We start from the raw sequence: 25,014 nt of genomic DNA, 5'->3' as shown, positions 1-25,014 counted from the left end.
TCACTCTGCACAAGTGTGGCAGAAATCTGAGCTCAGGCTCTGCCTCTGAGGCCAGCACAACTCGTGTGACATTTGGCTCACATAAAATATTGTTTTTCCCTCCTCAACTGTGAAATAAAAACAGGATCAGGGAGTGAAGAATTGCAAATATGCTATCAGGGAGAGTTATGGGATCCTGAAGCAGCTTCTGAGGGATCTGGTGCTTCTTCATCAAAGGCCATTAAGGAGGAGTTGGTGTTTGCAGCCTTGAGTTCCCTCCAGTCTGGGCGGTTGTGCTCAGGATAAAATCCCATGAACTGCTCTGGGCTGGCACAGGAGTGTCTGATCTGATGGATATTCCCCATTTCCAACATTTCTGAGGGAATCTGTACCCAAGGGGTTTATACAGAACCCCCAGTGGAGCTGTCCCACAGCTCTGAGAGGTAGAGGGTGGGATAGAGGGAATCTGGCCCTGGAAAAAGGAGTCACCAGAAATTTCTGCTTCACTCTGGAGCAGAAAAAACCTCCCCCTCCTTCATCCTCCCTCTGATGTCTCCAGTATTTTCTGCTGACTTCAGGCACAAACAGAAGTGCCAAGGCTTTGTCATTTCATCAGCTGCACATGAGCTTCTTCTTTATTTGATAGGAAGAATTGGGATGTAAAGCCACCAGAAATCTTGACTTTGAAGTGTTCACTCACCACAAGAGAGGCACAAATCTGGCCTTAGAGGAAAGCCCCCAGGAAAATTCCCGGGCCAAAAGCCAAAATCTCTCCATTCTTCCTGACATATTTGTTCACAGCCTTAATTTAATGAAATCTAAGGGGATTCATTAATGATTCCGTGCTTTTGTCTCCTCTGTCTCCATCAGATAATCCTCCACCTACCCCTAGTCCCATTTGATAGCCATTTTTGTAATTAATTTTCTAAAATAAATTTATTAAATTCACACACCATTTACTCTGCTTCCCTATTGTCTAATGAAGTTAAAAAAAAAAATAACTGGGGTTGAAATGAACTTGCCAGACACTGGAACTGTTTCTTGGTCTGCTCTTCTGATAAGAGTTTATTTGGCTTGTTTTCATGAATCTTTGTTCTTTGGGTTAACCTGGGGATTTTCAGCACAGGGGGAGCATAAAATAAAAGTGGGTCTCTTATAGCCAGGGCTGGAATCCCCCTCAGTTTGGGAATACTGCACAGAGCTCTGCTCTTTTTAAATTCCAACCTTCAGCATCCGAGCAGGCTGTAAAATATGACATTATTTATATGCACAAGCCCATCAGGCTTTCTTTGGATTTCCTTCTGCAAAGCAGGTTGCTGTTTTTCCTGTTAATATCACATTAATTAAAGACTATTAAGATAATTAATATTACGTTGATGAACAGGTGCTGCCCACTCATTAAAGGCCGCTCAGCTGATGGATGTCTGCATTTCCAGCTCTCCTGACATGGATAAATCTGGATCACTCAGGGACTGGATCAAGCAGAGCCTTCTGTCCCAGGTGAGGCACAGCTGCAGCCATGGCATTGCTCTGCTCTGCCAGAGCTGTGTTTTCCCTGTTCCTGGCACGAGCAGATGCCAAAACCCCACAAACCCCCCTTTAAATCAGAAATGCTTGCCCAGAGAGGAAGGAGAATCCCCCTGAGCAGGCACAGCCCTGGGAGCTGTTCTGCCCATGAATCCAGGGCTGGTGCTCTGAGGGATGGCACGGCATGGCATGGCATGGCATGGCATGGCATGGACAGACAGGTGTCTGCTAAGGAAGGCAGGAGCCTCTCCTGAAATGGAAAAATGTAGACCCCTTCCCTCCGAATTGTTATAAATTTGAAATTAAGGGGGGCTCTCAGGCAAAAATATGGGAGCAGGAATAACAGTTCTTTATTAGGGAAGAAAATAAAAAGATAAAATAAACAGTGCAGTGAACCAAAACAACACTGAGAGAGTCAGAACACAACCTGACACCCTGTTAATCAGGATGTTGGCTGCAGTCCAGTTGGAATTGTGGCTGCAGTCCTGCTGGAGTGTCAGGTGTGTTGGAGCAGTGATCCTGCAGAAAAAAAAAGGTGTAGTCTTTTTTTGAAGAGGCAGCTGTTCCTCTGGGAAAATCCAGTCCAGGAAAAGCCGTGCTGGTGTTCCAGAAACTCCAGATTATATCCAGGTAGGAATGCTTGGCTCTTCCCTCTGGGCAGAGCCTCTCCCAATGGGATGTTCCAGTTCTTATCAGTCATGCAGTGACACTCAATGGCCCCTTATCAGCAGATGTCTCCCCTGAGAGAGGATTGGTTGTGGAAGAGATAAGGAAAACTGCCCACTGAACAGAAGACAGCTGCCATGCAGATGGCAAATGGATGCATCCTGCCTTTCAATGTGGGGCACATGGGACAGGCTGAGCTTCCTCCCAGCTCAGCTGGGCTGGATCCCCCAGCAGAGGTGAAGTGATAAGTGGAATAAATAAACAGACTGCACACCTGGGGTAGTTATGAAGTGGGTCTGTATGCCAGCACCCATCACAAGTGAGATCGCTCTCCAAAACTTGTGCCCCGAGCCTCAGGCTGACCCACACCTTTATTCCCAAAGCTGTTCCATATGCAATACATTGCACAACTTTTCCATGCATATTCAACCCCTGGCCCCGCCTGTCCTCGCCTCTCATGCTAAATGAGTCCACGCCCTTCTGGGCACGCCTGGTTTGCTGTGGTGGTCGCACGGGGGTCTCTCGGTGGTCCTGAGGCTGAAGATCGTGGTCTTCCTCATGATTGAATTTTTGAACTTTTCCTCTCTGCGCGTGCGCTGTCAGTCCTTTGGTGCTTATCTGAGTACGTCTGTCAGTCTTGATGGGCTTGGAGACAGAGGAGCTTCTTTATCTGGGTTCTTTGCCTCTTCTGGTATTGTTCTTTATGCAAGAAGATTCAGAAATTTGCATTTTCCTATGCCCTTTGTACCAGGCAGAGGTTTCTTAAGTAAAAGGTTAAAATTCAACACATAACCTGACAAGCTAAAATAGAAATGCTGAATTAATTTTGTTAACTTAAGTGAACTCCAAAAATCTCTATTTCAGAGGCACCCCCAGATGTGTCTGGGATGCACAGGATGGCTCTCCTGGGGCTTGGGTTGCTGCTTTAAACAATGGGACTGCTCCTGGGCAGTCTCCTCTCTCTGGAATATCTGATTTGTGGCTGAGAGAAAGGCCTTGTATCAAAAAGGTTTTGATAAACCTCACGGTTTTGAGGATGGTTATTATCCTGGATTCACTGCCAGCAGTGCCACGTCTTAGGAAAACTTCCCTGGCACCAAATTCCCACTGGGAATTGTGGGAATTGTTGCGTTTGCAGAATCTCAGCTGAGCTCTGTGTGAACCCCCAGGGTTTTCCTGCTCTCCCAGCCCCACCGGTGCCTTTGGACACACCAAAAGTTGTTTCTGGGTGCTGTTTTCTAGGAAATGCTGAGCCCCAAACCCCTCTGTGTCCCTGCCCTGTCCCCAGCTGCCTCCCTTCATTTGGGAACAATTTCCTTTCCCCTGGAGCAGGCAGGTTTTTCACCCACTGTTACAGCAGGGAAAGAATTCCCCCCCTCGAGCTCTCAGAGCGACTTTGAGTATTTGCCCTGACAGTTAAAAAGTGTTTTGGATAAAGGCAAAGTATGTCCTGCTGTTCTTGACATGCTTTAAATATTTCTGGGAAAATTCTGTATTAATCTGGGTATTGGGAAAGGCTGGAAATAACCTTTATGCTGGAATTTTGTGCATGATGGGCATTTAACTTAAAATAACCCACTGGGACAAACCGACCCCTGCATTAATTTGATGAAGGCAATCTGTGCTAATTAATGAATTGTTGTCAAAATTATTTTTAGAACTACTTCTTAGAAATACTGCATTTTTTTGTTAATTGATGCTGTCAAAACTAAAATACTCAACAATAATTTCGTTCCTTCATTTGACCTGATAGTTAATCAATTAGGACATTATTAATGCCATCTTTTAAATAGAAACAAATTGCATTGTCAAAGTATGCAAGCATATTTCCCAGCTATTTTCAGAGACTTTTCAGGGTTAAGTAGTTCAAGATTGTTTTAAGGACTAAGAAATAAAATAATTCCATGGATATTGCAGGGATTTAACTCCACTTCTCTGTTTCTGTCTCTGAGGCAACAGGGAAATGCTTTGGCCAGTGTCCCATCCCAATGGGATGAGTGTGATAAATACAAGCCATGTTTCAGAAAGTAAAACTTTTTTTCCATTCTGTTTTTGAAGTTCAAATCTGACTCAAATCCCAAACTGAATTTCACATCTCAGAACTCTGGTATTCTTTCATTTCATTTTGGTGGTGCTGCTCCAGAGCTGATTAGGGGACAAATGTCACCACTCAAAGATTCCCTGTGGAAAACTTCCTTTCCTCTTCCCAGCACTGAGAGTAACAAAACGTGACCAGAGCATGTCCTTGGCTCAGGACAACGTGGAGCTGCTGCTGCTTGGCCACAGCCACACAATCCTTTAGGCTGGAAGGGAAATCCAAGAGCCTCCAGCCCAGCCCCACTGAGCAGGTGTAAAATGATATTTCTGGAAGAAACAGCCTGAGAAAAGGCTCCTTTTCCATCCAGATGCTTTCAAAATCCACTACTTGGGTATTTTCTGTGCCTCCTTTATTGCTTTTTTTTAGCCAAAAGTGTGCTGCAAACACAAAGGCTGTGACAGAGGGACTTGTGCCACACTCACCCCTGGGACTTCAGCTGAGCTTTCCCAGCTCCTCTCAGGGAAATCCAACATTTCATGAGCACTTTGTGGAGCGCTTCAATCCCTCTCCTCGGTGCAGGGAGGTGGCCACGTGTCTGCAGGGACACTTTACTCCGGGTTAGTGCTCCCTGCATCCCAAATTTACACTCAGAACAGCTGGCTCATGGCAGAGCCATGTGAGGCAAAGTTGAGGACGAGACGTGGAACCTCCCTCTTCTCCAGCCTGATCTGTCACCCTTGTTCTAAATTTAAATCTGTGTTTACAGGAGGCAAAAGGGAAGAGGCAGGCAGTTGAATTAAGCAGCAAAACATCTCGTGTTTACTGTGAGGTCAGACAATTGGATTTTCTTGTGCAGATGTGAGTTCAGGGCCTGGTGGGTGATGTGGAAGTTTGTGAACAAGTGAGCTGTGCTCAGAGGGACCCTGCCTTGGCCTCTGACCCTTTTAGGGTTATTTTGGGCAGCAAAATTCCATAGAATAAGGAGTGGGGCTGGAGCAAGGAGCTGGTGCAGCTTTGTCAGGAGGCTTTTCCAAGAGACACTTTGCTCTCCTTAGGCTGCACTCCCTGTCTGTCCCCTCCTCCAAGCCAGGCTCAGGAGCTGAACCTGGGAGCTCTGTCAGAACCAGCAGGTCCTGGGCATTCCTTTCATTTCCTTCCTGAGATTCCAGGGGCAGGGATGAGCTGCTCCCAGCCAAAGCCTGGCTTTGCTCAGATCCCAGGTTCTGCTCCTGCACTGGTTCCAGCCCCAAACCAGCAGTGTGGTCCCAGACCTTGGAGGAGATTCTGTGGAATGTTGGATGGGCATGGCCCAGTCCAGGGAGCTGCACTGAGCTCTCCTCTCCTCTCCTCTCCTCTCCTCTCCTCTCCTCTCCTCTCCTCTCCTCTCCTCTCCTCTCCTCTCCTCTCCTCTCCTCTCCTCTCCTCTCCTCTCCTCTCCTCTCCTCTCCTCTCCTCTCCTCTCCTCTCCTCTCCTCTCCTCTCCTCTCCTCTCCTCTCCTCTCCTCTCCTCTCCTCTCCTCTCCTCTCCTCTCCTCTCCTCTCCTCTCCTCTCCTCTCCTCTCCTCTCCTCTCTGCACATCCAGCTGAATTTGTGAAACGAGCTGCTCCCCTTCCAGGGAATTCATCAGCTCCTGGAGCTGATAAATAATATAAATATAAAACCCCTGATGGACAACTTTAGGTCTTTGCTGTTATCAGGATGGGAAGCTGCCCATTTTCACTCTTTGAGTACAAGAGCTGTTTATAAACTGATTATCAGAGCCTCCCAACCATAGAGAAACCCAACTGGAGCTGCTGAGAATGTGATTGAATGTCATTAAAGGAAATTAATTCTGGATAAAATTCAGGTTGAAGTTCTGAGACCTTAAGTTCTTATCTGAGCCAGCATTGTGCACACAGCAATCACTGTCCCCATCCTTTCATATCTTGGGATTTAATCACATTTGTGTTGTAATTTTATTAGAAAAGGCTGATGTCCAGGTATTGATAAAGGAACTAAGGGGATAAATATTCATCCTGTTTATTGCAGCTGCTTGTGATGCTTTTGTAGCAGAGGTGAAAGGAGAAAAAAGGCACCCAGATAAAATTTTAATAATAATTTTATGGTTCTGCAACAGCAACTCTATTGTGAAATAGTCTGTGTTGTGTTCCCAGCCTGTAACTCCCCAGTGCTGCAGGTTTGTGCCCATTTTTATCACTTTGAAACTTATCTATTGTCAGCTCCTGCAATTTATTAAGCAGGATGCAGAGGCAGGGACAGTTTAGTGGATTCCAGCAGAGTCACCTCTGTTGTGGGGTGGGTGAGATGATTCAGGAAGGTCTTGCACAGCCAATTGGTCCCAATAATTGCGTTAGAAAAGAGAAAGGCCACATGAACTTTGTGTAATTCCCACTCCAATACTGTGATCCGTCACTTCCATTAATGGCAACTTACAGATTTTCAGGTTAAAATGTTCAGTGTGAGCTCCAGTCCCTTCCAAAAGGGATCCCAGCCCCAGGGCAGGGTTTTGTGCCCTCCCTGTGCAGGGTGGATGTTGTGGAGCAGGGAGCACGTGGAGTAGGGCACATTTCCATGGAAAACCTTTGTTTTGTCCTTCCAGAGCGCCCCTCCCGTGCCTGTGGTCAGCAGCACCTCCCCCCCAGCACTTGTTTAATTCCATTCCTGCTTTTCATCCGCTGGTCTCCAAACAATTCCCTGGATAAATCAGCAGTGCCACCTCAGCTCCCAGGTGTCCCTTTGGGAACCCCTCCCTGCCTGTGACAGTCCCTTGAGAAGCTCTCATCACTCAGCATCTCTTCCATTTGCCCAGTGTTTGCTCCCCAGGTCCTTTTTCCTTGCTTGTTTTACATCCAGATGTCCCTTTAAATCAGAGCTCCTCAGAGCAAGGCAGGAGAATTCCCATATTAAAAACATAAACAAAAGGGCATTGTTTTATCTTTAAGGCTCTTTGCTTCTCCCCTCCTTCCTCCCTCCTGGACTTAAAATACCCAGCTATAATTAAATATCCTCTTTTGAGGGGAGGGAGCTGCACTCCCAGGGCTGCAGAGGCCACGGCAGGGTGGGAGAGCAGAGCTTTGCCCCAGCCTGTGCTGGGAACCAGGGCAGTGCCTTTGCTCCAGGCTCTCCAGGCAGATTCCCAGCAGGATCCTGAGCTGTTTGTGCCCACGCCGAGGCCCAGCTAAAGTCCGTGGGCTGAATTAACCTCAGTGCTCTCTATAAACTTAATTTAAAAGCACATATCTATAATTAAGGGAGTATTCACCATCCTGGACCTTCCTTTATGATCCATATCCACTGTCCACCTCGTTCTTGGCTTTCCCTCCACTCCTGAGCATGCAGCCACAGAGAAACAGGATGGGCAAAAATCAACCTGATAAACTAGAAAAGAAAATTAATTTTACTTGCACAAGGCAAGTGATTGATTTTTTTTTTTCTTTCAAAGAGGGTTTTTGTAGAGGAAGAGGTTGAGAAACATTCCTTTTTGTCAGGCTTTGAGGAATTCCAGCTCCAGCATCTCAGGCAGACTCAGGAGTCCCGTTAATACTTCGTTGTTCAGCCTTTGCTTGAGAAAGTATCCCAATTTCAGAGCACACCAAGACAATGGGATCATTAATTAAATAAATCAGGGCATCTATTCTTGGGGCACTCAGCCAGGGTAGTAAAGTTGTCCTGAAAGGATACAAACACCAGGTTGGAAATGAAAACCTGCTGCTATTTTGTATTAATTCTGAATCTCCTGTCTTTTCCCTTTTTATTTGTAGCTGGTAATTTGAGGGCAGTGACATCAATTAACAGTTTAATTGGAGTTGCAGGGGTGTGCCAGGTAATGAGTTCCATCTCCAATGAACTCCAAGCAGCAGAAGGGTTGTGGAAGAGACTTTTCAGCATGACCCAAACTCTGAACAGGAAATGTTTGATGGAAGAGGAAAATGAGGAGCCAGGGGCTGGTGCTGGGGCAGAAATCAGAGTTGTGGCAGCAAAAGCAGGAGGGTTTCCAGGCTGGAGCCCAGAGCAGAAATGCTTTTCTCCCTGACCATTTATCAGCTCCTTTGAAGTAGTTTGGTGGAATTTGGAGTGGTTGTTCCAAAAATAGATGGGGTGGGAAGCTGGAATTGGGGCAGGAGGTTGTGCAGAGCTGCAGGGACCTGTTGTGGAGAGAGAAATCACCTTCCAAGGAGGCCTCTGAGGAGCAGAGCAGGGGCTCAACAGCTGAAATCAACCCTGACCCCCCAGCCTGAGCACAAGAGAGGCTTTGGTTCAGGGTCCCTGAGACAAAATAATTCCACAGATTCCAGCAGAGAGAGAGCTGGAAGCTTTCCCAAACTTCACACGTCCAGATTCACCTGTTTGTTATGGAATTGGGATTATTCTCCAACATCCAGATCCTGTCAAGTCCTGGGGAATGCTGAGGAGAGAGTGGCTGCTATTTCATGGTGGTTGTTTTGTGGTTGTTATTTCATGTTTCATGTCATTTGTAAGATGCAAATGCTGCCAAGCCACAGGCTCAAGACAATTCCCACATTTTCTCACTGGAAGGAAAGGGGCAGCTGAGGACAATCCAAGCAGGAACAGGGCATTGCAGCTCCTCGCTTCCCACTCTGACATGATTTCTATCTCCCCTTCCTTCCATCAGTTCTCTGCTCTTGGCTGAACACCCAGTCATGATTTTATTACCCTGTGAAACCAATGAATCCCAACAGAAAGCCTTAGGAGCTTTAAATGGTCCAGAATTAGTGTGTGCAGCAGGCAGGGCCTGATCAATCAATCAATCAATCAATCAATCAATCTCAATTAATCTGTTTTGTAGAGTAGCCCCAGATCAATCCCTGTCTGAGCAGAGCCCCAGGATTGCTTGAGCTCTGATGGACCTAAAAGTTCTGGAAATGAAACTATTTAAATGAAAATGCAAGCATTAAATCAATGCTAAGCAGAACAAGAGGTGACATGTTCTCCTGTTTATTTGAAAATTAAACCTGGCCAGCTGTTGAGCAGTGCTATTTTTCATGGATTTATGGTTTTCTGGGCTGGCATTATGTCTTGTTCATGTCCTTTTATTGGCTTTTGATGCACTAATTTGGAACTGCATTATAATCACAGTGGTTAGGGATAGATGGCCTTGGGTTTTTTTTTTTCTCAAGCTGGCAGAGAAAGAAGAGATGATTTGAGTTGTGTGATTCAGCCCATGAGAAATAACCACAGTTAGTGCCTCTTTTGGGGAGATCAGCAGGGCAGGAAGAGGCTCCGTGGGCGTGAACCCCCAGGACAAATACAGATTTTATTCCCTGGGGGTGGAGATGTGCCTTGAGAACTCTTGCTCCATCTTTTGGGGGACACAGAAGGATTTCATTTCCTGGGATTGATCCAAATCCTTAAATATATTCTAAAAATGACGGGGGGAAAAGGTAGTTTGGTGATAAACTTGTGCTGCAGCTTTGGTGATTTTCCAGGTGCAAGCCTGCAGTTTTCAATAAATGAAACTGCAGAAATGTTGGGTTCCAGGACCCTCCTTTCCAGCTGTAGGACTGTCACCAAATCCATCTGCTTCCCTGGCTGGTGGCACATTTGGATTCATGTTTCCCATGAAATAATTCAGCTGAAAATATTCTTTATTGGGCTGAGAAACCAGGAATGCTCCACCAGAGTTGGGGCTTGTGGGTGCTCAATCTGGAATTCCCAATTCCTAACAGCAGCTGTGACTTTCTGCTCTTCCCCAACAATAATTCCTGATCTTTTAGCTGGAGATGCACAACAGGAAAGGGTCAGGACAGCTGGGAAACTGCTCTGGAGAGTCGTGGGCAGGCAGCACGTGGGAGAAAATGTTCAGACATCCTCTGGCTCCCCCAGGTCGGGGTGGTCACTGGGATTTCTGTGGCAGAGGGTATTTATGGAATATTGCCCAGTGCAGACTCTCAGTCTCCTCTTGGATGTTTCCCTCTGGGCTGGCTGGGCCCCTCCTGTCACCCTGTGCCCTGGTTCCCAGTCCTTTGCTGGGATCTCATGAAAACACACAGGAAGATGAGTGAAAAAGGCCCTGCATAATCCTCTAAACATATTTCCCTCTTTCTTTTCTCTCCTAAATCAATGTGCCTTTCTCCAGAGCTGAAGTCGAGTGTCTCTTGGACAGAGCCACCCTGAATGCAGCAGATAATGCTGCAAAGACATTTCCTGAGAGCATCCTGGGGCCAGGACAAATTTTCATCTCTCCTGTCTGATTTCTAAAGAGAGCACAGAGTGGTGCAGCTGAAAGCAGCAGTTCACAAATGGGGAGCTGTTCTGAGGGAGCATTCCTGTTTCTGGATGTTTGAATGTGCTCTGTGGCTCACCTTGATCCAGGTAACCCCGTGGACATTTCCTGGCACAATCTGGAGGAGCTGAAGTGATCTGGGGTGAAACCCTTTGCTGAGTCATAACACTTCACTTGAAACCACGGGGAAGCTTTTAGGATCAATAAAAATCCTAAAATTCCAGACCCTCCCTTCAAGGCAGCGTCTGGTGTTTACAGCTGCACCACTGCTGCACTTCCAAGTGTTCCTGACAGCACCTCTCATTTTATGACATTTCATCTCCCAGCATTAACAGATAATCTTGTACAATCCAAATAGATTTGCAAGCAAGGCCAATTATCCTGGCAGGAGCAGCAGGGTGAGGGAGCCGTGGGCTGAGAGCAGAAAGAGCTGTGCTGTTTATCACAATGCCCAATAAATCATTTACAGCCAGAACCAATTACCTGTTTAATTCCAGTGCCTGCTCTTCAATTAGCAGGGGGAATATGAACCTTTAAAGGAGATCATTTCTCAGGATGCATTAGACTGCAGCTCCAGCCTGGAGCTGAGCTGTTCTGCTGGCATTTTGCAGGGAGTCACTGGGAGAGCTCAGGTGACGCTGTTGAGCCAGGGATGGGTGAAATGACTCACACGACTTCAGAAGGTAAACTGAGTGTTTATTCAAAAGCCCTTCTCTCTTTTATAGAGAACATCATGAACAATAATTCCATTGGTCTTAAAGTAAAACCATTTCACCTGATTGGTTCACTGGACTCAGGTCAGTGTGGCAGAACAGATCTATAAACAATATGAACAGAAAGCAAGATAACAGATTGTTTACATTCCTCTCTGACTTCTTCCCAGGCTTAGCCTGGCAGAAATCTTTCTCTTTTTCTCTCTGACTGAACTGAGAATATCCACACTCAGGCACCTGTAGTGAGGTGGCATCACCTGTGCTCTGCAGGCTGGGGAGCACAGGAACCAGAGCACTGACCATGGGCAGCTCTCAGCATCCCAGCTCCCAGTGCTCTGTGCTGGGGCAGGCTGGGATGATCTGGGGGTCTGGGTGTGAGGTGACCCCAAGAGTGTAAAGGTCCTTGTTCTCCCAGCCCGTGCAGCCAAAGGAGGAGTCTGAATGCTTTATTTTCCCTGATCTAGAACATTCTCTCTCTGCCCTGCTGAGCTCTGCCCAGCAGCTCGGCCATGGCATTCTGTCTGCCCTCAGGGCAGTGTTCACATTTTATACCAAAAACTCCGTGTGCCGTGGTTACAATAACGTGCCAATGTCTGTCATTGATGTTGGACAGTGTGTCTGTGCCTGAAACCAACAGAAAAGTGTCACCAGCACAGCGAGACATGGAGGGCAAGAAGGAGGAGAAGGAGGTCAGGACATGCCCAAATCCCTCCATCTTGTACTCCCTGAACCCCATTCTAAAAACCCCAAAATTCCACTTTTCCACCCTGTGTTAATTCAACTACCACACTGCTCAAACCCTTGTGGCTTGTAATTCCTCACACAAATTGGCAGTTTTTTCCATGGGCTAAAATCAAAGCCACAGGTGATTTTGACTTTGTGCCAAGGTCTCTGAGCCCCCTGCCAGGGTCTGGAGCCAGCCAGGGCAGGCAGAGGGATGTGCTGGATTCCACAGGATGCCCCTCCTGGGGAGCTGCTCTGCAGCTGGGAGCTGCTGGTGGCCACCAGGAGCTCAGCCAAAGCATCAGTGCCCAGCTCAGCAGCACTAATGGGACCAGTCAGCTCCTTTTACTGGGGGTTCTGGGCTCTCCCTTTCACTGCTGTGACCTGGGAGTGCTCAAACCTGACACTGATATAATTCCTGTGATGATGGCAGAGAGCACAGCCCACCAGTGGGAGGGGTTTTAAATATATAAAAAATATTTTTCTATTTTGAAATATTTTTATATTCATATTTTGCTATATTTTATATGAATATAAATAGATTTATAAAATAGATAATTATATAATATAATTATATTTAAATTATAATATATAATCATATTTTCTATATTGCATTATTTTTATGATTTTATATTTTAAATAATTTTTAATATTTTTTAATTTATGCATGAAATTCACTGTGAAAGTCAAACATGTCCCATTCCCAAAACCTGGGGCACAGACTGGCAGCACTGGGAGTGTTGGGGACTGAGCTGGGAATGGCCCCAGACTGAGGGCCTGGAGTCAGAGCAGGATTTCTCCTGGAGAATTCCAGATTGCTCCTGCACAGCTCCACCCGCCTCCCCAAGGGGAGCCGTGAAGAAGAAGGATGAACTCCTGTGGGATGGGCGAGCCCGAGGTCAAATCCACAAAACTGGGGACGTGTGGGGAGTGTTCCTGGCTGAGATTTGCAAACCAAATGAGCACTGCTTTGCACTTCTTTGAGTACGAGCATTTTCCATCCCTGCAAGTGCCCAAGGCCAGGCTGGATGGGGCTTGGAGCACCCTTGGAGCACCCTGGGATAGTGGAAGGTGTCCCAGGGAATTAAACAAACCATAAAATGTTCTGGCAACCTGGAGAACCAGTGGGGTGGGGATCTGGAAGTCTCTCCTGAGAGAGCCAGGATTTGCCTTTGGGAGCACTGGGAGCACTGGGAACACTGGGAGCACTGGGAGCACTGGGAACATTGATCCACAACAACCCCAAGGGACAATCAGTGTCTGTCAAATAGTTTCATGTCAATTACTTTGCATTATCAACAGAAAGAGTGAAAAAAAGGAGCAAAGCTTGGTGTGTTTCTATTTCTGGTATTTGCTGTGCTGATGAATGATTGATGATTAATGATTGATGATTAATCCCACAGACATTTTGGTGACAGGGCTGGGAAAATCTTCCTGACACAGGAGACTTCACCAATTATCCTCCAGACTAAGTGCTGGGACTCCGTAATTTATGGCACCTTTATCTCCTTTGGGATAAACCAGCAGTAAATATCATGCAGGGAAAAGTCTTGCAAGGCCAAGAGACTTCATTTGTAAAGGAGAGAAACTCCTTGGCTTTAAAGTTCTTTCCAACTCTAATTTCAGTGCAGTGAGGAGAGTGACAGAAAAGTGCATTTTTAGCATTTAAGTGATTAAATGTTTCTGTTGTTCAAAGTAATTCCTGTCTTCAGTGGATATATTTAGCTGTATAACAGCAAAACATCTCAAAGCAGAAAATATGGAACTATTCTGACTCCTGAATGGAAAACAGGGGGGGAATTCTCAGAGTTTATCCTGTAAAGCAAATCAGGAGGGATCCCCATCCCTGGAGGTGGCACTCAGTGCTGGGGACAGGGTGGGCATCGGGCACAGCTGGGGCTCAGTGATCCTGGAGGGCTTTTCCAACCTGGATAATTCCATTTTTCTGTGGTTCCCTGAGCTCTGCAGCTTTCCTGCAGCTGGAATTTTAACCTGCACGGGGGTTCTGCCAAAGGAGCCTCTGGTGGCAGGCCCAGCAGCAGGGCTCAGCTCAAACACAGGATTTTGAGGCCCTTTCCCTTCAGCAAACGTTGCTCCACCAAAAGGTCTGAGCAACTCATAACTGATTAATCATCACTTCCAGGAGAATTTATTTATTAGGCTTTAATCCATTAACACAAGCTTTAGATGGAAAAGAAAAAAAAAAACATTAGGAAGAAAAACATTGTAAATCTTATTCTTCTGGGAACTGTTAGTGGCTATTCTAGTGAGAACTGCTGAGGCCATGAGCAAGCCAGATGTTTATTGTTTGGCTAAGGCTGATTTTCCCTCCTCCTGCAGCTCATTAACAAGGAGTGAGCGAGCTCCTGGGGTTGGAGAGGTGGGATGAGAGGGAACAACTGGATGGGCAAACCTCTGATGTGCTGTCTGCCTGTAAGCAAAGCTGGTCCTGCTCTAGATCTGTCTGCTTTTCCACCAAAACAGATTTAAACTGGCTTTAAAACCCCAAATCACCTGAACACGGATTTTTAACCCACACCGAGACATGCAAGGATAGATTTCCTAACTTTACAGAACTTTTTAGGTTTTACTTAAATCAGCATTTTCAATGGGAAGAGCCACATTAAATTGTTAAAATCCCTGGGAGGAGAAGCAGAAACTCACAAAGCTGAGGGGCACTGGAAGAAAACTTGGCTAAATCCACTTTCAGAAATGTTTATCTCAGGGCTGTCAGTCACAGGAGGCTCGGGGCAGTGTCTGTCTGAATCCTGAGTGTGTGCTGTGGGAAGGGCACATCCTAAAGGCAAACTTTAGGAGTTAAAATCAATTTTTGTCCTTTAAAATCCTTCCTGTCATTTTTTTCTTAATAGCCCTAGGAGGGAATATAAATTCCAGATTAGGGAATGGTTTAAATAATGTCTCTGTTGTCTGCTGAGCTGCTGAGGAGAAATGCTTTCCCTTTAAAATAGTTTCTTATTTTCCCTCTGCCTCTCCTTTCTGCAGCAGGTTCTGCTGCAAACCCATCAATCTGAATCACTGGTTAACAATCTCATCCTGACAATAAACTGAGGGGTGCTGCAAGCTAATATATTCTAATTTCAACCTAACATATTCTATACTCAATTGTGATCAGGGAAAAAAGCCCTCAATTCATCAAAGGGAAACAAGAAAATGACTCCTGGCTGCAATAAGTAGACACTTATGTCTGTATTGTCTCTAGAATTCCTTGGCTCTGGCTTGTCTCATTGACCTGTGTCTAATTTTCATCTGTTGAGGCATTTTTACAGAGTTAGAACTCAAGAAATAAGTACATTTTAAGAACATTTTTGAAATGGAAAGGAGAGGGGGAAAAGGAGTGAAATATCCTGTTTTCCACCGTGGCCAAAGTGGGCTTCAAAAAGCCATTTTTGTAGCCAATTGTTGTTCCATATCACAGAGTCAGGGAATGGTTTGGGTTGGAAGGACCCAAAATCCCATCATTACAGACTGCAAGGAAATCCTGTGAGTGGGCAGGGAAAGGGATTGTCCCAGATGTGTTTGCAGCTCTCCCCAGAGCCATGGGAACCTCCAGGAAGCCCCAGAGGAGGCCAAGCAGAGCAAGATTTCAGCAGCACCACAGGGCCAAAGGCACTGGCTGTGTCTCATTTTGTCAGGAAGGTTTTTACAGCACCCAAACCCCAGGAAGGTGCTTGCAGCAGCTGATTTTGGTTGTTGCCTGATTTTATTTCTTATCAGTAACAGCCAGAAATGCAACCAGAACCATCCCCAGGCAAAAAAAAAAAACCTGCATGGTTTGCTCCAGACCTTCTCCCTGGAAGCCTTTTCCACCCAAATCCACAGGCTGGTGCCAAAATCTCTCTTGGCTTTGCCTTGGCACGCCCAGGGCTTGAGGCTCCTCCTGTTCCCTGTCCCAAACTGCTCCATTTCAGAGCTCACCACTCCAAAAAAGAGCTGGGTGGCTCCTTCCAGAAATGGACACTTGTTCAGCACTCTTGTTATTTGACTGTAAAGTATTTACCATGGCCATTATTCCGAGCCTTTTTGAAAGCCCAGAGTTTTGCTGAAAATGCTCAGGAGCTCAGGGACTGGTCCCAGCTGTTCCAACAGGATCTGCACAGCTTGCAAGCTGTTAATGGATCTTGGGATTTTTACAAGGAGTCTGGCCTTTGGAAATCAAGGCTTTGCAGTTTCCCACTCCAAGGAGTGAAATTAATCTGAGTTTCAAGCAAAATCTCGCATTTCTCTATCAACCCATTGTCAGTTTTCATTTCAAGTGTTATGGAAACATCTTCTGTCACTTAGTAAGAAAATATTCTTAATTTATGAAGCATTTTCCATCTCAGAATAGGAAAACATTTCGAGCCCTCAGTGCTCAGTGACTCAGTCCATCAGTAACTCACACCTAATTTTATTGGCAGGGACCTCTGAGGGAGATTTATCCTTCCAAGAGCTGTTCTGGTCCTGGGGTGGGATTTCCCAGTGAGCAGGGCTGCTCTGATGTGCAGTCCAGCTTCCCCCTAGCACATTTATTTGTTCTTTTGGATGAGCTCTGGTGGATTTGGAAAAACAAAACCTGCCCGAGTGTTCCTCTGAAGGGGCAGTTTGGAAACACAAGTCCAGATGGCTCAGTCAGATTTCACAGCAAAGCACGGAGCAGTTGAGGGGGAAAAAGGGGAAAAAAGGAAAAAGTGGGGACAAAAAAAAAAAAAAAAAAAAAGCACCTCCTGCCTGTTTTGTGCAGCTTGGCAAAGGCTCAGCTTGGAAGGAGCAGAGTTCACTTGGAGCCAGTCAGCTCTGAATGCCAACAGGGCTAAAATTCCCTCATTAACACACAGAGATTCCTAACTGTGAGCTGTGTGCTCTTTCTGAGCTGCAGATCAGCTCATTTTTTCTCCCCAAGGAATGATCCAGGTGTTCTTTGGCCTCCACTGAGGTTCCCTGGGCATCCCATCTCCCTGGAAAGCAGAAGTTGCTTCCTGGCAGGGAAATGTGCAGTAGTTGGTGCAGTGTGACTGAATGGAATATTTTATTCCACGTTTAGTGACAGCTTTGCAGCCCTGCACGAAGGATTTTGCAGGATGGATAATTCAGAATGGGCCCTGCTCAAAGAATTTGACCCATAACTCCAAAATTCAGCTCAGCAACCACGGAGAAATTGGGATTATATCCAACAAACAGCAAACAAGAGCAGCAGGGGAGTAGCAGAGGGTCAAAATCTTAATTGGTGGTGGCTTTTCTTCGTTCCCTCGAGCTTGTTAATTAGCAAATGAAAGTGCAATGAGTTAGCAAATCCAATAACCTGGGATTTCTCTGAGTCTTTGTGAGTCCTTCCCTGTTCCTGCCAGGTTTGGACTGGCTCCACACTCCAGGCACGAGAATTTCCATGGGAATGGGCTGGTGTTGTCACAGGCAGCAGCCCTGGCTCTGAGAGCACTGAGCAGCTGAGATTAAAAACTTCTTAAGTCACAGCAGAGCAGCAGCAGAGGAAACAAAGAAACCACACTATAAAAACTTCCTTGTTGTTTTGTTGGGTTTTTTTAGGTCTGAGATAAATTGAGAAGCTTTTCAGCACCTGACTAGGAATTTGGTCCCTGTCTCTCTTGTGCCCTTCCTGCTCAATTAGCCAAAATATTTTGGAGGTCAGTGGTTCCCTCTACCCACAGAATGCCAGGATGGCTCAGGCTGGGAGAGATCCCACAGGTTCCAGCAGGGCAATCCCAGAGCTCAGGGACAGGACTGTGTCCATCCAAAACCACTCTGGAACATCCCAGAGCTCAGGGACTGGATTGTGTCCATCCAAAACCACTCTGGAAATCCCAGAGCTCAGGGACAGGATTGTGTCCATCCAAAACCACTCTGGAACATCCCAGAGCTCAGGGACAGGATTGTGTCCATCCAAAACTGCTCTGGAACATCCCAGAGCTCAGGGACAGGATTGTGTCCATCCAAAACTGCTCTGGAACATCCCAGAGCTCAGGGACAGGATTGTGTCCATCCAAAACCACTCTGGAACATCCCAGAGCTCAGGGACTGGACTGTGTCCATCCAAAACCACTCTGGAACATCCCAGAGCTCAGGGACAGGATTGTGTCCATCCAAAACCACTCTGGAACATCCCAGAGCTCAGGGACAGGATTGTGTCCCACTGCTCTGGAACATCCCAGAGCTCAGGGACAGGATTGTGTCCATCCAAAACCGCTCTGGAACATCCCAGAGCTCAGGGACAGGATTGTGTCCCACTGCTCTGGAACATCCCTGCTGAGGGAGACCCCACAGGGCTGACTCAATTCTATAAAAGAGCTGTAAAGTCCTGTGGGAATCTCTCCCAAATTCCTCCCCAGGATTTCAGCAGCTGTCCCCAGCAAAGATCTCCCAGCACACCTGGGCTGTCCCAGCAAAGTGTCACGGAGTGAGCCAGGGCTGGCTCTGTGCCCTGGAGCAGGGGTGGCACAGGGATCACACACACATTTTCCTGGCCACACGCTCAGGGATTTTTGCTTGCTGAAGGCACCTCTTTGTTTTTGATGGATCCCAGAATCCCAGAATGACTGGGGTTGGAAGAGTCCAAGCTGTGCCCCATCACCACCTTGTCCCCACCGTGTCCCCAGCCCAGAGCACCGAGTGCCACCTCCAGCCCTTCCTGGGACACTCCAGGGATGGGGATCCAACCCTCCCTGGGCAGTTCCAGGGCCTGAGCACCCTTTCCATGGGGAAATTCCTGCTGCTGTCCACCCTGAGCCTGCCCTGGCCCAGCCTGACGCCGTTCCCTCTCCTCCTGTCCCATCCCCAGCTGGCTCCAAGCTCCAGGTCCATGAGCTCAATTAGCTTTGGCCTTGATGAACCTGCAAGGTGGGCTTTGCATTTCCCTGGGATTTCACAGCTTCCTTGCTTCAGGAAAGCTGTGGAGGGCGTGCCTGGCTGTGGGAGCTGCTGCCACAGCCTTTGCTGCTTCAGAAACTGCCCAAGTTTCATGCCCAGAGAGAAAAAAAAGAACAAATGTTTCCCTTTTGACTGAATGCAGAGGGATTTGAGGATATTGGGGAGCTGAATGCCCAGCATCCATCCCCAGCAGTGCTGGATTTTCGGGTGAGAGATGATGGGAGCAATCATTTGGCTGGAGCAGTCAGATCAGGTTTAGCACCTGCAGTAATGACTCAGGAGCACTCTCAGCTTGCTCAGCTCCTCTCATTTCCCTCTGGAATGCTGGGCATGTTCTGTTGTGGAGGTGGCAGCCCGTGCAGGGGCTCTCAGGGAGCTGTGGCAGCCCAGGCCCCCCCTGGCCCTGAGCCCTGCTGCACTGCAGAGGGGCCCTGGGAGCTGCTGGGGAGCTCTCCTGCCAAAAAGGACTTTTTAGGGCCTTTTCTGCTAAGGCCGAGGCTTGATCCAAGAGTAGGTCCTGGTGGGAATAAGCAATGATTCTTCCTGAATAAGAATAGCACAATCAGCCCCTAAATGAGACATTTATTCAACCTTTCTCATCTGCCTTCTGTAAATCACCTTCCCTGCGCTGGCACCTCGTGTCCCTGGAGGAAAGGAGTGACTAACTACAGCTTTATTCCAGGAGGCAACAGCAGGAGGAGGGAGGATGTCTGAAATGATATCTCAGGCACATTTTAATAGCCCTGGTTGGTCCATCCCAGCAGGGAGTGGGAAGTGACCTTCAAACAGGGTCAGTGCAGTGCCAGTGCAGACAGGGAGGGCAAGAGGAGCCTCTGAGCATCTCCAGGGTCCCTGCTCAAAGTTCAGAGTGTCATCTGCAGTGTCCAAAGGGACACAGAAGCACAGATTGCTCGTGTTCTTTTCAAACTGAGATGCTCAAAGTGAGATTTTTTCAGTACCTCATCCTGTATTAATGAAGTTTGGTATTAACACAATCTCCTCCTGACTCCAAAGATCTTCCTGCACTTCCCACAACTTTCCATTTGTTCTTTCCAAATGTCCTCTCCCTCCCATAGGTTCTCTAGGTTAAAACCACAGACAGATAAGACCCCACTTATCACCCCCAGCCTCTGTCTGGGCCATTTCTTGGTGCTCTGCTCCTCCCTGATGCACAAAAGCCCAGCAGGTTTCAGTTTCATGATCCTTCTCCAGAAGTGTGTGAAACGTCCTGGGTGCAGAAGCTGCACTCACCAAACCATGACTGAAAGGGCTTAGAGGGGACAGAAATTCCAAGAAAAAAAAAAAAATCCTCTCTTAATTGAGCTTTCCAAGTGTTACCAGCAGCCCTGAGAGGAATAAAAATTTCAGGATGTCCCATAAAGAGCAGAGGAAGAAGGGACAGAGGCAGCAACCCTCGGGTGGCTCTGGGATGAGGGTGGGGTTAATGGAGAGATGGAAAATGTACATCACTTTTACATCAATGCCCAAAATACACAGACAGCTATTTTCTCAAGTGACTAGGAATAGTTTAGAGATTTTTTTTCCTCAATCAAATATCATGAGGAAAAACAGTCTGCAGGGGCTGGTGAGGAATGAGGGGATTATGAGGGAGAATGTCACAGAACATAATAACTGCTCCTTTCTGCCATTTCTGTCCCTAAAATCCAAGCTGCTTTGTGTGGTTTTGGAAGAGGAGTGTCCATGTGAGGAAATGAAAAGCTGACAATGCCTTTGCTCCCTTTGAGCTGACAGGAGCTCAGGAGATAACAAAAAACAAATGAAATGAGCCCAAGGAGAAGGGGAGCAAAGGAATTGCTCAGCACCACCTCCAATTTCTGCAGCTTTGCCTTAAAGCAAAATGCAGATTTTGAGGGAAAAAGCTGAAGAACAGAAGCAAATGAACCAGAATAAGCAGAAGAAGCTTTTCCCTGCTTCCTTGGGGGGAATTCAACAGCTCCAAGTGGGTTTTAGATCTTGAGCCATTCTCATTCATCTGTGGCCTCCCTCACTTCACACTGTCAGTTTTGTTGAACTGCTCTGCATGAAAAGTGCTTTTGATGTTTGGCAGGGGACCAGCAGGAGAGAGACATTTCAGCAGCTCTGCCCTGTGGGGATAGAGCTGCTGGATCTGGCTGATGCAGCTGGGAATGTCGCTGGGGTTCACTCCGTGCAAAGCAGCCCTGCTGCAGCTCCGCTGCCAGCTCTGAGCTGGGTCCCGTGCAGGAGGAGAGAGCTCCTGGGCCATGGGAGCTGCTCGCCAGGGCTGTGCTGCTGCCAGGGAAAGGAGCACTGCAGCTGTGTGTGAGTGGGGGATAACACACGGGGACTGAGCACTGAGCACGGGGACTGAGCACTGAGCACGGGGATTGATCACTGAACACAGGGATTGATCACAGGAATTGAGCACTGAGCACAGGAACTGATCACTGAGCACGGGGATTGAGCACTGAGCACGGGGATTGATCAGTGATCACAGGGATTGAGCACTGAGCACAGGGATTGATCACAGGAATTGAGCACTGAGCACAGGAACTGATCACTGAACACAGGGATTGATCACAGGAATTGAGCACTGAGCACAGGGACTGATCACTGAACACAGGGATTGATCACTGAGCACGGGGACTGAGCACTGAGCACAGGGATTGATCACAGGAACTGATCACTGAACACAGGGATTGATCACTGAGCACGGGGACTGATCACGGAGCACAGGGATTGAGCACTGAGCACAGGGATTGATCACTGAGCACAGGAACTGATCACGGAGCACAGGGATTGATCACTGAGCACAGAGACTGATCACGGAGCACAGGGAGCAAGGGAGAAAAGGCTCCCTCATTTGTCACCTTCTGGCTTTGAGTGTTCATCTAATGAGGAAACTCTGGAACTCTGATTCCCTTATTCCCTTCCCTCTGTAAGACACCAGAGCTGGTGGGAATTCCTGCCAGGGGATGCCCCAGCACAAGAGAACTTTGTGCTCATCACAGCAGTGCCAGAGAAGCTGTAAAAACACTGTGGTGTTTTCACTCCCCAGGGAGTTCCTGTGCTGGGGTTAAGGCCGTGTTTCACCCGTCCTTGGCCAGCTTTTTCCTCACTAGAACAGCTTTAATGCCCTTTGTCTTATCCAGAGCAGCAGAAAACACTTCCATATTTTATTGCTAATTTTCTGGAGAGGAATGGAAAGGAGAATGAGACAAACTACTCCTGAAAACCTGGGTGGGGCAATGCCAAGCCATGAGCTGTCCTTAAATGACAGAACCAGCTCTGCGTGAATGAAGCCTGAGGTTTTTATGGGATCCACGGGAATGTTGCATTTATTCCCTCTGAAGTTTAGGCAGGTGGAGCACCAGAGGATTCCTCAGCATTCCCAGGGCAGCACTGAGGACATCTCCAATGGTCCCACCCCAGCCTGCTCCTGGGAGCTCAGGAAACACAGACAGAACAGATGGCTGGGACATTCTGGCAGAGGCTGCTCCACTCCCAGGCTCTCTGGGGAGAGGAGGAAACCAGGAATTCATTCTGCTCTCCTCAGTCTTGGATCACTCCCAGTTTGGCCAAAGAGAGGTTTCCTCCACAGGGGAAGCTCTCGTGGAGCAAGGTTTCCTTCAAAGGAGAGGAGCTGCAGCCCTGGGGGAGAAAGTGCTGGGTAGGGCCTTGGAGGACCTCGAGCTTGGCACCAAATCCTTCCCTTTCTTCTCCCTCAGTCAGGGAAAAGTGCTCAGGATTTATTCCCTGCTCCCTTTGTATCAACAGAGCCATTTTTACCAACTGGCCATTTCCCAGAGCTTCAATTTCCTGCTGAAGATTTAGGTTTTTAATTCTTGTAACCAAGCTTGTCCCAGAGGTCCAGAAATTCCTAATTAACTTTAGGATTATACATCAAGCCGTGCTCCCAGCTCTGTGCTGGCACAGAGGCTTTGGGGCAGAAGTTCTGGGATGTCACTGCTGGCAGTGCTTGGAGGCCTGGGGCTTGTGGAGATGCCACAAGCTCCAAATTCCCTTTTAAAGTAAACAGGCCCCATTTTCATCTCCCAATTGAACTTGTTTGAGGAAGGAAATTATATTTTTAGACTTATAAAGCTGAATTTTCTGGCAGCAGCACTGTGAGGCTGGATTGCACACAGATGGAAATGAGTCCTTACCTGGCCCCACACACTCCTGATGGAGCTCTGGAGGAAAATGTGACTTTATGGCAAAACCAGCCAGTAAAACTTCACCTCTCCCCACTGGGTGAGAGAACCTTAAGGTGCATTTGCTCCTGGAGAAGCAGCCTTGGGGAGAGGCTGAGTCCCTGCCGGTTGTTATAAACGGGAGCACAGTCCCGGTGCTAGAAGCGATTTCAGCATTTATTGCAATACAAAGAAAGGCCCAAAGCAAGGGGCCCGCGGGCCGAGCGGGAGCGATCCCGCCGGGAATGCTGCGCCGCCGGCGCTGGGTCCTGCGAGCAGCGACGGCCCCGACGGTCCGGGCGGAGCGGCACGGGCGGAGCGGGTCAGATGTCCCTTTTTATCCTGTTCTGTGTCCCTTTGCATTGGTTTCTGTTTGGATCCTTCATCTGCAGGAAGGTTTAAGGCGCTCCATTGGCCCGCGGCAGTTCTGGCCAGGCTGGCTCGTTCCGCTGGGGGCGGTGCGCTTTACTCAGGTGTAATACGGTACATCGAGCGCCGTATTTCTGACAAGCCCCGCTCTAAACCCGGGTTTAGCATCACCAAACTAACAGGAACCCCTTTAAACCCGGTTTTACCATCACCAAACTAACAGGAACCCCTTTAAACCCGGTTTTACCATCACCAAACTAACCTTAACTAACCCCTTTTACCATCACCCAACGAACTGTAACCCCTTTAAACCCGATTTTACCATAACCAAACTAACAGGAACCCCTTTAAACCCGGTTTTACCATCACCAAACTAACAGGAACCCCTTTAAACCCGGTTTTAGCATCACCAAACTAACAGGAACCCCTTTAAACCCGGTTTTACCATCACCAAACTAACAGGAACCCCTTTAAACCCGGTTTTACCATCACCAAACGAACTGTAACCCCTTTAAACCCGGTTTTAGCATCACCAAACTAACAGGAACCCCTTTAAACCCGGTTTTACCATCACCAAACTAACCTTAACTAACCCCTTTTACCATAACCAAACTAACTATAACTCCTTTAAACCTCTTTTACCATAACCAAACTAACTATAACCCCTTTAAACCCGGTTTTAGCATCACCAAACTAACCTTAACTAACCCCTTTTACCATCACCAAACTAACAGTAACCCCTTTAAACCCGGTTTTACCATCACCAAACTAACTGTAACCCCTTTAAATCCGGTTTTACCATAACCAAACTAACTGTAACCCCTTTAAATCTGGTTTTACCATCACCAAACAATAACTCCTTTAAACCCCTTTTACCATAACCAAACTAACCATAACTAACCCCTTTTACCATTACCAAACTAACAGTCCGTGTTTAACAGCTATCATCTATCTTACAACACTTACAACACTTTCTAACCCATTTTTAACACTGCTGTCACAGCTCCTGCACGTGGACGGGGCAGGAGCACAGCAAACACAATAACCTGGCCTGGTGACCTTCAGGGCCTACAGGAGCAGCACAGATCTGACATCCCCCTGTGACTGATCCAGATCAGAATCCAAATTACCCCAAACCACTTCTCCACAAGGGGAGCTGGGGGAATATTTAACATCCTCCCCATGGCAGGTGTTACATACTGGAGATAACAACCTGAATTCCTGCTGAAGTAACACCTTTGTGGCTCTCAAAGCACTCATTTCACAATCTCCTCACCCAGCCTCGATGAATCATTGTGCTGTCACTGGTGGAAGTGCAGCAGATGGAGGAGCAGCCACCAGCGATCCCCCAGGAATCTCTGATTCTGGGATGAGAACTGGGATGGAACTGAGCTCCTGGAGAGGCTCTGCAGGACCCCTGGGCCACAGAGTCTGTGATGGCCGAGTGCATTTGATGGAAATGAAGCACTGGGATCATCCTTAAAGGTGTCAAAGCAAACCCTGCAGCTGCTCCCGTCTGCTGAACAGGAAATCTTCGTGCATTCCTGTGCGAGCCTTAATTACTTGATTGCACTCCGTGCTGATGGAGGATCTGCCTCAAGCACTGCCCCGGGAATTCTGTGCGATAAATCAGTGCCCAGCAAGGCGCTGCTGGAGGGCAGGACTCCTGGAAAAGGCTGGGCTGAGGCACTGAGATGTGCCCT

At 47.5% G+C, this 25,014-nt stretch overlaps 1 long non-coding RNA gene across 1 annotated transcript in view; it reads left to right on the top strand.

Annotated features, from left to right (window-relative positions):
- The window catches only part of LOC128815119 (uncharacterized), a 42,398-nt gene extending 40,925 nt beyond the window's left edge, over positions 1-1,473 (top strand). Inside the window, exon 5 of the long non-coding RNA XR_008439555.1 lies at positions 1,364-1,473. This is a non-coding gene — a long non-coding RNA (uncharacterized LOC128815119). The remainder of the gene's footprint in view (positions 1-1,363) is intronic.
- The last annotated feature ends 23,541 nt before the right edge of the window (positions 1,474-25,014 follow it).

Source organism: Vidua macroura, chromosome 15 (genome assembly GCF_024509145.1).
Source record: "Vidua macroura isolate BioBank_ID:100142 chromosome 15, ASM2450914v1, whole genome shotgun sequence".
NCBI lineage: Eukaryota > Metazoa > Chordata > Aves > Passeriformes > Viduidae > Vidua > Vidua macroura.
Note: the sequence above shows the minus strand (reverse complement) of the source record. Positions and strands in the feature narration are given on the sequence as shown.